The sequence below is a fragment of the Xiphias gladius genome, chromosome 15, assembly GCF_016859285.1.
Source record: "Xiphias gladius isolate SHS-SW01 ecotype Sanya breed wild chromosome 15, ASM1685928v1, whole genome shotgun sequence".
In the NCBI taxonomy this organism is placed as follows: Eukaryota; Metazoa; Chordata; class Actinopteri; order Istiophoriformes; family Xiphiidae; genus Xiphias; species Xiphias gladius.
This window is the reverse complement of record NC_053414.1, coordinates 26,548,029-26,556,360: the sequence shown is the minus strand read 5'-3', so window position 1 is coordinate 26,556,360 and position 8,332 is coordinate 26,548,029.

Genomic DNA, 8,332 nt, shown 5'->3' with positions numbered 1-8,332 from the left:
CTCGGCTGCCAGATGTTCCGCTGGCTTTGGGAAACGCTGGCGCTACAGTGATGGTGAAGATTGGGCTGAGGGACGCGTTGTCCCGGGGGGGGGGGGGTTGTCGAGGCGGCGACGCCGCGGGTTTCAGCACCGGGGACGGCGCTTCAGTGAGACGTCACGGGCGCTGTCCCCGGTGCTGAAGGGATCTGCTTCACGTGGAGGGAGATCACACTCACTGCTCACATTTCACACCACGTCTTGTCGCACCGGGGGTAACTAAGCGCCGACATATATCGTTCTAAAGCATGTGTTATTGTATCCTGATGAGTCCGACTAATATCTCGGCGTTGTTTTAGCTTGTTTGCGGAGCTAGATCCGACACTTAGAGGCGGACCGCGTCGCCTGCTGTCCCCTTTCCCGGCCACTGCAGCGCTGCGCCGTGCTGAGGAGGAAAGTTTGTCTGCTCCGAGACCTCGTCCCCGCCTCACTGAAACGCGCAGCCGGGCATCACCCCCCCCCCCCCAGGTGCCTGTTCACCTGGGGATCGGGTTCAATTTCAGCTCGGTTTTGACGTCGCAGACCAAAGCAAGGACGGAGCCGAGCTGAACCGTGACGATCCGAACACGACCGCTCTCAGTGAGCGGGGGCGGGACGGAGCGGGACGCAGCCGAGGGACGTGTCCTGGAGGGAGGGAGAGACGGAATGTGCCTCTATGCTCGAACCCACAGACCCACGCATGCACATGCGACCTTCAGTCAAAATACCGATTGATTGGAAATGAAAGTTTGGCTTTTCGAGGTATATTTGGAACTTTTGGGCATCACAGCCCCGCTGTTCAACAGGTTCTGTTTAGGTTAATGAGTGATTTCATTATTTTATGTTCTTTTAATTATTCATACTGACAGAGGCTGATTATGAGACAATGGGGCCATGAGCAATGACACTTAAGGTCACCCCCTCCTACCTACCAGTACCACACTCGCCAATTACACATAATATTAAACTGTGCTGTACAAAATTACTATAGAAAGCCACCAGCCAAGGAAATCCGTTGTGCAGGTTCTACTGTCTTTAAGCAGAGCGGTTCTGCTGCCAGTTATATTTCAACTCTTTTACCAATTTTAATGGAGATTCGTTGCAGTGCATAGTGCAGGTGTATTTGGAGGCGAGACATGGGCAGAAATATGAGAAAGAAAAAACATTTTTTTGCATCAGACTCAGTAAAAGTAACTACACCGATATTGTCTGCCAGGACAGTCCCTTCCACCACCACCCACCTTCACATTATGCACGCCATTGTTTACAGAATTACTACTACCACTTTTTTGTGTTCTGTCTGTGATGAATAACAAACTCAATGGGTGTAGCTGTTCAGCCATCTCTTGCCCATTGAGCCAGGGCAAGAGATGTTCTGAGGAGACATCTGCTAGTTCTTGAAAATGCACTGCGGTTTGAGTATGTTCAAATAATACAATAATATTTGCCAAATAACTTATGAGGTATAAGAATTTGTTTCAATTTGGTTCTGTTGACGGGCGGTCAGGGGATGTAGTGCACTGAAAACCTACCAACACCAATTAACCACAGAGCCATGGTGCCACCCATCCAGTAGATCCAATACAATCATATTTCATTTAGTTTAATTTAATATTGTCTTTTAAGTCAATTACCAAGACAATGAAAACACTGCAAGATGAGACTGGAGGAAACAGTCCCCAAACCAACAGTGATGACCTGTGTATAAAATGTTGCACTATTTAAATGAAACAGCTAAACTGGTGGTGTTCTGCCGCAGGTGAAACTCAGAGCCAGATGTGGCATCCGGGCTATAAATAAGGGCATCATAGGTGTGTGTACACTGGTGCTTGTACACACACACTTTATGTCAGGACCTCCCCTTCACCCTCAGGCCATCTCACCCAGGATAAACACAATCAACCTTCACAACAATGTCTGAGAGTTGTCACAACAAACAGAACCCCCCTCATTTCAACACAAGTAAAGCCATCAAAACATTGCGCATTCCTTCTTCTCTTCCATTTTTAGCCGTCGGAAGGGGTTTACCGAGTCTAATCCATGCAGACAAGCGCTGCATAAAAATGACAGATGAGGAAAACCAGAATAAGCACAACGGGGATAATGTGTTTTTGCTGTTGCCGGTGTTGCCATCTGACGTGCTGAGCTCAGTGTGGCGTCATGACACGCTTGTCTTCGCCAGCCTTATTAGTGAAGCGGTTCAGAGGAGGAACTAGGTGAGAATCAGTGTTTCTGCCAGGACTGTTTAGTGTGATGCATCATAGCCTGTCCTGCTGCTCTGCCCTGGGCAATGTTTAATTCATATATGTTGTAAAAGCTGGATGCATCGAGTCCAAAAGCCATTAGTGTCATCTTCTTTTCTCTCCACAGCATCATCCCTCCATTTTCACTTGCTGTCCTTTCAGTCCTCATCCCAACAATACACCAACTTTCTTTATCAGTCCCTTTCTGCCCCCCTTTTCTCTGCCTTCTCTTCCTTCAGTTCCTCTTCCTGTGCTTTCACCTTGAGCGTGCTTTACCCCCGTGCACCCGCTCCCATTCATACGACGTACACTGGTGCCATCTTTCTGCCTTAAGTGAAACACAACGCATAAAAATATCTATCTCCCCCGCTAGAACTTTTAGACCATCCTGAATTATTCACATCCATATATCTGCACCACATCCCCTGACCCCGAGAGAAGTGCTTTTATTTTCAACCCCCGAGTAATAAAATCTGGATGGCCCTTTTTCATTCTCCCTGGCATGATTGTCTCACTGAGGTGCGTTTAATGGAGCGGAGGTGACCAGAGGCTTCTGGAAGCTTCCAGGAGGCAGGGAGGTGGATTTCATGTCTTCCTTATATGGTGAGAGAAGAAATAGCAGTAGAGTCTGGTAGATTAAAGAGGTCAGGGTTGCAATATGGACGGAGCAGAATGAGTGATTTTCAGAGGTTCGGTGCAGCTGCAACCAGGAAATCACATCAATCAGAATCACCAGACAATAGTCCATCCTGAAAGTGGCTGCACCCTGATGCAATGCATAACGACAGTGAGATATATCAAATAATGTTATAAGCAGAAAATTGAATACAGTTTTGACTGTCCCAATACTCTTCTACTTTTACTGCAAAGAGCCACGTGAGCTACTAGCTGTGTCCCCAAAAGGTTTTCTTTGACTCTGAAGACAAAAAGCAGGGCAGGCTTAATGCATGTATCATATGATTGTGATGCCATCAAAACTTACAAAAGCAGGCTCTTGTTGTTTAAAATCATCACATCCTTTTGTGTTATGTCCCCATCAGCAGCGGCTTGATCCTGTGGCCTCTGTGCACTAATCTGCCACCTCGGTGGGTAAGCCTTGCTATAGTTCGTCCAGTGCAGTCGAATGCAAAAGAGATGTAGTCCAGCAACTTGTCTATCAGATTGCATTGCAACGTAAGGCCTCCAAAATGATGAGGGAGTTGAATCAAGACTTTTCTGACACAGTCTCGGCAAACCGAATATCATAACTCTCAAAGAGGTAGGATTTATTGCAAGGCTTACAGCTGTAATCCTTAAGATTCTCGTAAAATCAAACCCCATTTTATGTACTTTTTATGGGCATCATTTTTTTTTCTGCAATAGCTATTCAATGTGTTTATATTCAGTAATTATGTCTCTATGTAGTTTTTATTGATAGTGGTAGTGGTAGAGATTCCCATGCTAAGTTCAGGTTGCCTACCTAAGCTAGAGTGATTCACAGGAAACAGTGCATGCATTTGAAAGTCTTAAGGATTAGAGCTTGAACAAAAAAGGAATTCACACCCAAACGTAGCGAAGGCTTTATGAATAACTGGTGCACCCCAGGCCTGTAGTCCAGATGCGGTCTTTCTTTCTGTATTCTGCGGACTTAAATCTGGTTAAGGTCAGCAGAGTGTAGGAAATAATATTTCAGAGAAAATTGCTTAGAAGTTTGTTTCAAATGTCCTCATTTAAATTATCGTACGGCAAAGTGCTCCACTAGAACTGACCGGTGAGGAGAAGATCATGGTTGCAGTCCTAGATGCGAATGTTTCAGGTGAACGACTGTGAAATAGAGCAGAACTTCTCTTCAATGTAATAGCAAACAAATGACAAAGATACTTGCCCCCAAGAAGATTTCGTAAGACAAGAGCGATTTTAAACAAGTCACTCTTCCCAGGATCTCCCCTCCTGTTTTAGTGTAAATAAAAAAGGATGCCTAAATTCACTTTTCCAGTCAACTAAAATGGAACCGGGTGCCTGTAGTTCACTCATTAACTGCAGAGGTAGTGGGTGGATTCCTGGCTCCTCCAGTCCACCTCTGCTGTTGAAGTGTACGTGAGCAAGACACGCTGAACTTCAAATTATCTAAAGCATTGAAGTACTATTTATATATTGCTATTTATCAACATATCCGGTTGTGTCTTTATAAAACGGCATATGGTGTGCCAGCAGAAGCCATCTTGTTCTTGAACGAAGGATTATCAACTTAATGCACACACATACAGATAAACACAGGTGGAGGTACAGACCGATACACACACCTACACAGACACATCGGTTCATTTGTCTGATTAGGGAAAGCAATAACTTGATTGACTCTGCCCACACAGACCTATAGGTCTATTGCTCTATGATGCGAGTGTACTGTTTTGCGGCTTTATTCACAAATGTGTGTGCGGTGGACCTACATAAGGATGATTTGCTTTCAGCAGCAGGTATCATATTTTACACTGGAGCCAAGAGTGAACACACACACACTAAAGGAAACACGCGCATTCGTGCCTCCGTGGTTTTGTGCTGGTTTTGCAAAACTAATTTCCCCTGGGACAGTAAAAATGCAATGCGGTCGGGTACATGTAGCCCCAAAATGGGTAAACTCGTGCTGAGTGGAATTGCAATATATTAAATTAGGGACACCAGTTGTTTTGCTCCCAAATTATACATAAACCCCCAAGCTCACTAGTCTATATTCCAACAACTGTCCCCGTATGTGGCTTATGATAGTCTTCACAAACACACACACTCAGGCAAATCACTGAGTTCCACAGGTCTCTGTGTGAAGGGATCGCAAGTCAGGGATCGTAAACTGATGGGTATAAATGTGAAATAAACGTGGCAGCTCACCAGGCAACACTTTGACTGTTACAGCTTGTGATAGCGAGGGAAGGAGTATCTGACACTCATACGTACTCGAGCCACAGGCAAGAGGGATCCTTAAACATGATCAAAACCCCTGTTAGTACATCATAAGTGCTGTCTAAGAGCATCACACTCATTACTGTTGGCAGAGCTGGATATCTTTTATTCATCGCTGCGGCGGCAGGAGGGAAAGGGAGTATAATTAGAGCCCAAATGTACTGTCAACACCGGGGATGTTTTTCCATGGAGCTGGGTATCCTAAATTAACTCCAAAGCCAAAATTAAAACTTATCTGCCAAAAACAGTGTCTCACTGCTGTGCAGACGGCGAAAAATCTGAACAGATAAGTCTTGTAAACATCCCGAGTTTGCTCTGACATTTGTTCATAGGACAGGAAAGCTGGGCGTTGGTTTTTCATTTTGAATTTATTTCTATGCCCAGTGTTTCTGTGCTGGTGTCCTTTTTGGTCATCTCCAGCCAATAGGCCGGACACACGCACACACACAAACCTGCTGACGCACAGAGCAATCAAATATTGTGTGCTGCTGAAAGTGGGTTATCCAGTGGGACAAGCTGACTTAAGCCATCATGCTTAGCAGGCGATATCTGGAGGAGCTACAAAGACACAGTGGAAACTCAGAAAGTATAATAGTGCAGGGTCATCTGGGAGAGGCCTTTTGCTGCACTGGCAGAACTTTATCTTGGCTGCTTCTCTCTCAGCTAATTTTCACTCTGGACCAAAGAATATAAAATACTTTTCAGTCCCAGTTTCCAGTCAGTAGAAGCTGTGAAATGAGTTCACTGAATGGCGCAACACATACAGGTGTTGGCGCTCAAACACCGGTATCTAGCACACAGCCTGTCCCATGTTCTAAGCTATCTGGGCACGTAGTGTTTAAAAGGACAGATTATTGGGTTTATCACTGGTGTATTTTTAGCTCCCATTTCTCCACAAGCAGTTTACAAAAGGGTGTTGGGGGGGAGGGAGGGTCTAAGCGCAGAAATGGAGAGAGAAGGGAATAATGGAAGGATATGGAGGAAGGGAAGGAGAGCAATGGAGTAAATAAAGGGAGGAGAGAGAGCAAACGAAGGAATGGGCCACAGAGATAGAGTTTGGCACTTGTCCAGGTTTGGTGGGGTGTGTGTGAAGCAGCAGTAATGTTTCCGCCCTCAGGCTCCAGTGCGTGTAGACGGAGCAGCACAGAGGACGTCTGCTGGGGTGCCTGCAGACCCTGCTTATTTTAGAGAGCAACCTTAGGAAACTTCAGCAAAGCAGGGAGCCAGACTTTCCACAGTGAGGCAGACCTGGCAAGCATTGCAGGGCACAAGAATGTAAATCTGCTCGTTGTCGTGTGCTTTGGAACATCGAGCTGTGGTTTCACCGCAGGTTGTGTCCCTTTGAACAGAGCGAGGCTAGCTGACTCCTCCTGCTTCCAGTCTTTACGCTAAGCTGAGCTAACTCTCTCCTGGCCATAGCTTCACATTTAACACACAGACTATCGAGGCTATCGAACTTGTCCTCGTACTCTTGGCGAGAACGCTAAAAGGCTTTCTCCTTAAGCCATTCGTTTAAGGAAACGGAAATAATACGGTCGAGGTCTGAATGACCAGAGTTTGGGTCTGTATCCATCCACCACCCTGATTTTTTTTTCACAAAGCAATTTCCATATGAGACTTCTTATTCCTGGCCAAGACCCCTTCAGGTAATATTTGATTTATACCGGAGGCTTTAGTTCTCACAGAACTAATTATTTGCATGTTCAGACTTCGGGAAAACTTTGAGAAATTTCATGACAGCGTGCTGGACACTCACTGGGAGCTATGGCCGTTACTTCAGTCACCACAGTTACTGCGCCTTCACAAATGGACAGCAGGCTTAGTGTGTACATGTGTGCGTTGGACACAGACTGCGGATTTGAAAAAGCTGGGTTCACTTAAATTATCGCTGCTGTGGGTCAGCTGAGGCCTGCTCTGCCAGCAGAGATGGAATCGGATCAGTTAAAGAGCACTGACCTGGAAAAATGTGCTGCTTCAGTCACAGTAGGTAAAGAAGTGAAGGCAGTGACTCAACTTATCTTACTGTTGTGGTTAAGTTTTACTAACACCTACGCACAATAAAATCACATAAATATTGAAACACAATAATACATGATTAACAAGCATTAAAATTACATATTTAGCAAATCTAAAGACCTTATAATATTATAGAGAAGAACCCAACAGTTCCCACCATGAGCAGGCTTGAACTGTTTCATTTAGCTATTGATCTCAACAGTTTATTACTCTTAAACAACTATTTCAATTCTTACAATTTGAATTGTTTATTTCTTGCCTATAGCCATCACATCACTTTCAGCCATCACTTTCTCATACACACACATATTTTGTCCATTTGCTACAACTATATCAACCATTTCTACATTACATTTCACTGACTCCTTCATCCATTTATCCTTAGGTAACTATTTGAACTGTTTATCCATTACATTTAGCGAACAGTTTAGACTTCTCCGCTCATTTAAGTTTTCTTATACCCTCAGTCCCGACACCTAGGTGTTACAGTTAACTCAGTATATGGATATGTTTGTTGTGATCAAATCGTAATTTATTTATTTTTTTTTCAAATTAAGTGAGCTGCTCCGCAATATTTCTACATAGCCTCTGGCAACTGCAGAAGTACATCCTGGGGTAACAGTACCCCATCGTTCCACAGTATTTTACAAATATATAATAAATATATACAATACATTATAAGTAATTTGCATCGTATAAGGAATGCATTTGCAAGCCTTGCATTGATTTGTTTATGAATGAGATTTAAAGGCAATCATAAATACCTTGCGTTCTCAGCATTACAGCAACAAAGAATTACAGTCGAGCAACAAGCAACAGGATTCCTCTTATATGAATTGATTTAACACGTTTTTTCTTGTAAAATACATAGTTTAACATACTACATTACACATCCTAATACTTCAGTGTGACAGCTGCCTGCTCTGTCCTCTTCTGCCTTTCCCCCAGACACACCAAAAGCACATCTGTCATCTTTATGCTCCAGTCAACCTCATATTGATAGAATGGAATATGCGGTAAATATCATACGCACACGGAGAAACACAAACCTTGGGGGGGGGGGGGTCAGTAAATATGCGTTTTGTCGATAGCTACCAATCTGTTTTTGCTGATGTGCTGAC